General features: G+C 33.9%; 1 long non-coding RNA gene across 1 annotated transcript; it reads left to right on the top strand.

Moving 5' to 3' along the window:
• The first annotated feature begins 4,989 nt into the window (after nt 1–4,989).
• On the top strand, nt 4,990–9,144 carry LOC140009650 (uncharacterized). The gene is made up of 3 exons (XR_011817120.1): nt 4,990–5,206; nt 7,381–7,461; nt 8,787–9,144. It is a non-coding gene; the product is annotated as an uncharacterized lncRNA (long non-coding RNA).
• The last annotated feature ends 181 nt before the right edge of the window (nt 9,145–9,325 follow it).

Below are 9,325 nucleotides of genomic sequence, written 5' to 3'. Positions count from 1 at the left end.
GCTATATCTTGGCGCTCAAAAGTCCGATTCTAGTTCCGTTTATTGTGTTTAAAACATTGATTGGAACTCTAATAGTGTTACAAATTTCAGAGGCTAGTTCACTTTCTGTGAATTTTTTCGAATTTCCAAAATTTACTAAAAATCAAGACTGAAACTGTCTTGGAGATACAAGTCAGCCACTTTAAGCTGAAATTTTAATGTCTTCCGTTTAGAATCTTAGAAAAGTGTCTTCTAGGAACTTTTAGTACTTCGAACAAAGATTCCAACGGTGTAAAGTTTTCCATTTTTTGACATGCCAAACTCCAGATTCTATTTTCCAAAGATTGTCGTGCAAAGCTGAAATTTGCCGATTACTTATAAAATGCAATTTCGGGAACTTGACTTCTTTTCTCGATATCGATTGAACGTTTTGAACTCGATTTCATGGAAGATGTTAGTCTCTCTTCAGACTTTAAAACTTCACTCTTGAATCTCGAGTTGAGAGGATTAAAGCTCTCTTGTAAGACTTTGATTTAGTCTAAATGAGTGTGCATCCTTTCTTGGTAAATGTATGATTGTGAGTGAAGTTAATTATTATTTGCTCAGGCGCTCAAGGGGACCTTCAAGAGGAACTCGAAGCGGACGCCTAAACACTTGTTTGAGCAATGATGGAGCCAAGGGGGGGCAGAGGGGGGCCATGGCCCCCCCTAAGTTTTGAAAAATTTAATTCATAATATGTAAATATATGTATAAGTCAAAGTTGGCCCCCCCTAATTTTTTACAATTTTAGTTTATATTATGAGAGTTTATATATATATATATATATATATATATATATATATATATATATATATATATATGTATATATATCTGTGTGTGTGTGTGTGAATTAGCCACCTTTTGATTTAATTTTTTCTTCAAAAAAAAGTTATTTATTTTTTATTGTACTAATTATTTAACATTCAAAAAATTATATAATTTGATGATCCATAGTAAATTGACCCAATTTGATGTATTATAATAAAAGACTTAATTCATAATTATCAATGGGCTACAATAAAAATAATTACTTTATTGGTCCATATACAAATATACACCTTAGCCTAATTGATAAAAAAATTTAAAATTAGTGATCTATCCTCTTGTTGACTCATATACAAATATACAAATAATTACTTGAAGGCTTGGTGAAGACAAGAAATTGAGTGATATATCCTGTTATTGGCAGATTGATGATATTTGTTCTCACTCTTTCTGTATCAATTGCAACTATAGAATGTACATTTTCAATTGTGAATATAATCAAAACAAAACTCTAAAACAAGATAAAAGATAATTTCTTGAATGATTGTCTAACAATGTATATAAAAAAAAGGATGATCAAAATTTAACACTGATTCAATTATAGATGAATTTAGTTCTATGAAAGAACGTAAAACTCAATTTACTTTTAAAAAAAGAGGTTGAAATTTCAAGGTATGCTAACATAACTTTTATCTTTTATTAATTGAAAATAGTTATATTATATTGTATAGTTATATTTTTATTTTTGCACAAATGACATATTGAAGCATCTTCTCATAATGTACAATTTGGGTAGTTTGTTATGTTATAAGATATTTAATCAAAGGTTATTTTTTGTCCTAATTTTTATTATGACTATGCTGCATATTTATGTAATAGACATACCTTTATAATTAAAATTAAAATTTGATATTTTAAGATATCATATATTTAAATAGATGAAAATTATTTTGAACATAACATATTAAGATAATTTTGTTCAGAAAAATTTTGGCCCCCCTCCCAAGGAAAAAATCCTGGCTCCGTTTTATAGTCTATAGAATGGACATTTTCAATTATGAAAATAATCAAAATAAAGCTCCAAAACAAGATAAAAGATCATTTCTTGAATGATTGCCTAACAATGTACATAAAAAAAGGAAGTTGTTCGAAAATTTAGCATTGATTCAATTAGAGATGAATTTAGTTCTATGAAAGAACGTAAAACTCAATTTATTTTTAATCAAAGAGGATGAAATTTCAAGGTATATTAACATAACTTTTATTTTTTTTAATTGAAAATAATTATATTTATATTGCATAGTCATATTTTTGTTTTTGCACAGGTAACATATTGGAGCATCTTCTCATAATGTGCAACTTAAGTGGTTTGTGATGTTATAAGATATTTAATCAAATGTTATTTCTTATCTTAATTTTAGTTATGACTATGCTACATATTTATGAAATAGACATACCTTTATAATTAAAATTAATATTTGATATTTTAAGATGTCATATATTTAAATAAATAAAAATTAGTTTGAACATAACATATTAAGATAATTTTGTTCGAAAAAATTTTGGCCCCCCCAAGGAAAAAATCCTGGCTCCGTCACTGCTTTTGTGTACTCTGGATCGGCCAGCGGAGACCAACACCATCAAATCCTCGTCAAATTGCAAATGAAAGGTTTCCAACTTGAGATAACCGGCAGGCTCAGAAATTTTCTTTTGGAAAAAAGGGCTGCCTTGAACTTTTATAAACAAAAAGTTGCCACCCCGGGAATTAGAAAAAATATAAAGACATCATTGCCTGTCAACACGGCAAGCATAGTTTTGGAAATGGAATTTGTCAGCGCGACATTTGCTAGATTTTTTTTTTTATTTTGGGTAATATTCTAAGGCATTAGATTATACCCATCCCGTAGTTTACTCGTATGATTATACACGCTGTAATTACTCATACAATAAAGTATGGAGCACAAGATTATCTTTAACATTACCCCTGCAACAAATAGGAGCCAAAAGAGCCAGTTGACGCATGTAGTACAGAGGGCAAGGCAATGCTGATTTTGCTCACTTAAATTCAGCCAAACTGAACTAATAGAAGCAAGATACCATCAAGCTGTACATTACATAATGTGCTTGTTCTCATCTATTTCTAGTTTTTGAAAGTTGATTTTATAGAATTCATTACTGACGATTAGACGCGTCAGGTTTCAGTAATTATCAAAGGATTTTTTACGCTATTTTTGTCAGGACGAAAAAATAGCCGGCAGTCAAAATTCAAAGGTAGCATAGGATTTGCTTCTGATTTTGAGCTTTTTTGGGTCCCAAAAATCTATAATTAAAATACATAATGTAATTGAGAAGAAAAAAACCGCTTTTGAAAACTCAAAAGTTAAAATCAAGTCTCCAAATGTGTAAATAATTTAGTGAAACAAAAATTTGTGATAGATGGTTATTTAGGTAGATACTTATACTCCTAGTTGGTGGACAGAATAACTCAAGAATTCTTCTTGGATGGGATTCTTTCTATCGATTTCAGCTTTGTCAAAATATCCAAAAATGCCTTGGGCTGGTCGGAAAGTTCGGAAAGTTCCGTCTGAATGGATGGGTGTTCTAAAGAAAACACGATCTAGGCTTAAGTGGTGGTTGGGGCTGTTCAAGGGATGCTTATGGAAGAATAATCTTGGCTTTCTCTTGTTTCTCTGGTATTGCTTCCAGTATTCATGATGAAGTCGATCTCTTCTCTTTGGGGATACTTTTTGTGTATCTAAGGGTTTCTCTAACTTGGCTATAGAGTCCGACTCTTTGGCTCTCATTCGTATTCTTAAAGGGATTTTATACGTATTATTGGTCTATTCAAATTTTTTATTTTTGGGAATGAAAAAGGTCAGGCGGGGGTATGCCTAATTCCTGAGGATTTCTATTAGTTTCGTTTTTAAACGAGGGATTTGTCCCACCGTAATGTCACCAATTGAATTTAAATTCTATTCGTAATACTGAGAATCACAAGTCCAACTACTGCTAGTCATCATCCATTCATTTTGAAATCAAAGAATTACAAAAGTTATGTCTAGACCTTGATTGCGTGTCACATTTTTTCAATAAAACTAATATGCCTATTGATTTTTTATCCAAAATTGGATGCTCTAAGGGTTCTAGAGTTGTATGCAAGTATTTTGCTACTCTTCCATGCATGTTTAGAGTAGAGTTTAGAATTGATCGTCTAGGCTTCTCTTCACTTTGTAAAATTTGATCCTTGTAGTAGGAATATTTTCTCTTTTTCTTTAATTTATCCAATCTTGTTTGTTTTTAGATGTTAGATTTAGAATTAATCTTTTATACATTAACAGTGTATACACTTTCACCGTTGAATACATGACACATAATTTGAATTTGAATTTAAAATTCAAATTTTATAGATGTATCATACATCTAACTATAATAATATATACACTATCAGTATATATAACTATAATAATATATACACTATCAGTATATATAATATTTACTTGTTAGATTTATGTCCTCCATTATATTATTTGGGATTGGCATCCCTTTGTCATGATAAACAATGAAAAAAAAGAGTGGGAGAGACTTCTGTGAGGACTCGCAAAATTTACTTATTTAATCTCTTATTTCTCGCTTATTTAATTATTTATTTGGCCTTTTACTCCGAATATTATTTTCTAAGCTCGTGAGACCTAATTACATGGAAATATAGTTTCATTATATTTTTAAAATGACTTGTTTCAAAAATTAATTTCCGGAAGCTCGTTTAGTGAAAGTAGTGAACACGTCTTTGGAAATTTTGACCGATTGAGAGTACAATAAGTTTGGAATGTTGGAGACATGTACAATGGACTTAAATTAGGTATTTTAATGTTTAAATACTCAAGTGATAGTTATTAGTACTATCGTTATAAGAATTTCTCGGAAGTTTCGCGTTATCACGCTTAAATTGGAGATACGCGTTTTTATATGCGCGATTTAAATTTAGGAACTTTAGACTCTTATTTTGGGACAATTAAGAGTGAATAATATTTACATGAATATAAATACATTGGAGGTTTAGTGCACTAGTGAACCAAACGCGCGAGAAAATCGAGCCCTAATCGCGCCAAACGCACCCTAATGTGAGTTGACTAATGGGTGACTTGAGGCCACAAGTTAATGTCTTCTCTTCGAAGCTTAGAAATCTGATCACACTCTCTCTCCTCTACCCAAGACTGCCGACCAGCTCTCCCTCCCTCTCTAACTCCATTGTTCCAAAAATTTCTTACTCAAACCACCACCAAAACATCTCCAAATTCAACCAAACTTGCACCATACTTAGCTTAACTCTAGGAGATCATTTTGAGCTGCAAAAGGGTGCTGGAAATCACGGTTTCTTGGAGCATTTTGAGGGCCAAAAATTCTGATCTAGTACACTAAGAAGGTATAACATGATCCATCACCTTAAACTTGATTTATAGTAGTAGATATGCATCTCTAAGTACTTGCATGTAAGTAGATGACTTGATATTGTTGGAAAAATGTGAAAGTAGGCTCTATGAACTCCCACTCTTGGGTTGTTGCTGATTTGATGATTGATAGTGGTTATATTGTTGGTTTAGTGGTTAAAATGATGGATTAATGGTGTGTAATTGATAGAAACTTCATTGGGTGCAAGAAGCAAAAGTTTCCGATTTTACCCCTGTCTTGTCCGACCATTTTTGTGCAAAATTTTGAGGTTCTAATGACTTGATTATATTGTTTACATGTTAGTGTGAGTGTGTACAAAATTTCATTGAAAAATAACATGATTTGGTTGGTCAAATGAGTTGATTTCCAAAGTTAGCAAAACTGGAAAATGAATCCCGTATTGCCCAGGCAGTCATTTTGTATCGGCTATAACTCTTTGCTCCGATGTCGAAATCAAGTGCCGTTTGTGGCATTGGAAACTAGACATTCCCAGCTTTCCATTGGTACCAATTTCACGTTCTGTTTCCACTTGAGTGGGCCACACCATTCGATTGAAAATCACTGTCCTGTTTCGTTTCTCTCCAGGAGACAGGACAGGACTTGTATCTTGATGCTCAAAAACGAGCTGTTTGTGGATGGAATTTGAAAATGGTTTCTTCTGATAAAATTCAGATTTATGAGAGAGCTTTCCAACGCCATCAACCACGCCCAATTCCAAGTTGAATTGAGTGAGTTGTGGCCAAAGTTCGAAACTGCTACAGTGATAGAATTTTCCACTTGGACAGATTTGTAACTAACAATGATTTGGGACTTGTTGTTTTGGAAAATTTGATGTCCAACATCTACCAAACTTTATATCATATGTTCCTTGGACTTTGTTTCACAAATAAACCAGATTTGGGTTGGTTGCTTTGGATAAAATGTTTAAAAAGGAAAGAAGAGCTAGAAGACAGTTTTACCTTGGGGGAAATTTCTTGAACTTTGATGGTTTAGTTAACTACCTTCTCGTGTGAATTTTCAAATGAAATTTGATAGAAGAGTAATCCTCATATGGAGGTTTAATTGTGCAAAATTTGGTAATATTCTAAGACCATTTTGATATGCAAATGATGTCACAAAATTCGCTTATCGAATCTGGAAAACTTTTCGTTTTCTCTTAGCCAAATGGTCAAATCTGATTTGGGGAGTTTTATTTCGAAAATTTGGATGTCAATGGTCTTTAAATTACTCAGTGGATGTTTATGAACTCTTGGCTTCAATAATGGAGAGATTTGGAACTGATTTCATGGTACAAAAAGTTTGTAAACAAAAGAAAAGTGAGAAGGTAGTTTAGCCTTGAAACTCTTCATAAACTTTGGTTGTTTTAATGACTGCCTTACCGTGAGAGTTTTTGTATGAAACTTGATAGAAATGTTGTTCACACATGGAAGATTTAGTGTACCAAGTTTGATGTATTTCCACTGCCAATTCGATGACCAAATGATACTTCGAATCTAGTCTTCAAACCTGGAAAATAGCCCAACAGTCTTAACTTTTTCAGCAACTTGGAGCTACTATATCTTGGTGCTCGAAACTCCGTTTCTCGTTCCGCTTGTTTTGTTATACTCTTGGATTGCAACACTAATTGATTTCCAAATTTCAAAGGTTAGTTCAAAACAAGTGAATTTTTCCGAATTTCCAAAGTTGGCCAAAAACCAACTTAAATCTGTCTTGGTAATTCAAGTTACCAACTTTGAGTCCATTTTTGAATATCTTCCATTTAGAATCATGGAAAAATGTCTTCTAAGAACTTTTAGTACTTTCAAAGGGGTTTCCAACAGTACCAAGTTTTCCAATTTTGGACTTGTAGAGAGTGAGATATGATTTTTCAAAGATTGCTTGTTAAATCTGAAATTTTCTAACTTAAAGGAAACTAAGGGTTTCGAACTCTCCATTTTCCTTCAATATCAATTGATCATTTTACATTTGATTTCAGAGATAGAAATCAGATTTGTCTTGTGTTTTAAAACCCCACTTTTGAACCTCGAGTTACACGAACTCTTAGACTCATCTCCGCGTTAATTTCTTAGATTATACTAGTGTACAATCCTCCTCGATAATTAGAGATTCGTAGTGATATTGAGTGGTACTTGATTATTGGTTGCTCAGGCACTCGAGGGGATCTCCAAGGGGAACTCGGAGCGGACACCTAAAACGCTTGTTTGAAAACTACTCGCTTGTTTTGACTAGGTGAGTGTTCCATATAGGAATACGCAATTGAATAAGTCTAGGACATGCTTATTTCATGATTATTAAGTGTTAAGTGCCATGTGTTAAGTATTTACCATACTCATGCCTATTTAAGGAATGTATACTTGCATTGTATATCTACATGAATTGGTTAAATGATTAACCATATCAAATGACCATATGAACTCGATACATGCTTAACTTGCTAGATGGCTTGCTTAGCCTACTCGGTTTTGAAAAAATGGAGTCGAGTGTGTACTTTATCGCACTCGTTCTCTTTTGAGATGAATAACTCATGCTTGAAAATGCTCGAATAACATGACTTGGTATGCTAAGGTTGCATACGTCGTTGGAGTGAATCTCCTCGACTCTCACATGGTAAAAATGGGATAACGGCGAATGATGGCCTATTCATATGACAAATGCCTGTCAATTAACCGTCACTACTCAACCATTAACCGTCAACCGTGAACCGTTAACCGTTAACCGTGAACCGTTTACCAACCCACATGACTACCTAATTACTTGACTATTTGCTCACGTGATTTCCAATCTACATGACTATTCGATATCCGTGAATTACATGTTCCCATGAAATCAACTTGTATTGCTTACGTGCTTACGTGCTAAGTATCCACTTGATTACTTGATTATCATGAATCACATGTTATATGAAGCTGCCCATCATTGTTAGGCGAGTGTGTACTTTACCTCACTCGACCTACTCAAATGATGAATTTTACCTTTTGTCGAATTACTTGGTTACCTGTGCATGTTGTAAGCTCTAAGCTGAACTTGGGCCCTGCCCTTGGTTACTGGCCTACTCGAGCCAGGACTGGGCTCGGTCGGGTAGGTTGGAACCCTGGGCCACCGTTTCGGTATACTCGAGTATTACCACTGGAGAGATAAGGTGATGGCCAGTCAAACCGAGGGGATCCGGAAGTCATAAGGTGCAGTTGACCGACAAAGTTCCACTGGAACACCGTATCCTACAGTATATGTTTACCTGGTATCATGATAATTGTTTCATGCTAAAATGCCAATATGAAATCCTGAGCTATGCCTGTAATAAGCTCCAATCACTCGTGAACTATACATGCCAATGTCTTGAACCATGATAACTATCTCATAATAAATGTCTCATACCATGATAAATGTCTCAAATTACCCGTACTATGATTATCACCTCATGATAACATGTCATTGTGTAACCTTGAACCATGCATATGATATGCCCAATCTACTTGATTTATTTGAACTGTTAGAGTGTCTTGGAACCTCACTGGGCTGTGTAGCTCATCCCACGTTGTGGTTTTATTTTACAGGGTTCGAGACCAAGGGTGCTCGTGAGTAGTACTAGATTGCTTTCTTTTGAAGACTTTAAGTTATATTATAACGGATGGCTTTTGTGCCCTTTTTCGTTGGGTTGTATTTAAGCTTGAAAGCTACATAGTTGTAAGTGTAAGATATTTGAAGTACTTTAATTATGTATTGAAGTTACTTAAAGTATTTCGAGCTTTTGAATAATGGATTGTAGTGAGTCCTGGCGAGAGCTGGGCAGGCGTCCTGCGGATACCCTTTGGTTCGCCTTAGGGAGAAGTGGGGGCGTCACAACTTCTACATTCCATTCATATATGATAAATCTAAAGTAAATATATTGTTCATATATTTAAGAGTGACTGATTTAGTGGGTAACAGATTAGTTTTCTAGTTGTCAATAAGTGGCTGATTTAGTGGATGTTTTGACTAATCAAGGGTATATTAGGAATAAAATTAAATGACACATTGTAATACCACATGAGCTCCCGAGCATTATATATCGTACGATGTACACGCCATTCCTTTAACCGGCATACTACAAATT

The sequence above is a fragment of the Coffea arabica genome, chromosome 6e, assembly GCF_036785885.1.
Source record: "Coffea arabica cultivar ET-39 chromosome 6e, Coffea Arabica ET-39 HiFi, whole genome shotgun sequence".
In the NCBI taxonomy this organism is placed as follows: domain Eukaryota; kingdom Viridiplantae; phylum Streptophyta; class Magnoliopsida; order Gentianales; family Rubiaceae; genus Coffea; species Coffea arabica.
The sequence above is the reverse complement of the archived record's forward strand: the minus strand, read 5'-3'. Positions and strand labels throughout refer to the sequence as shown.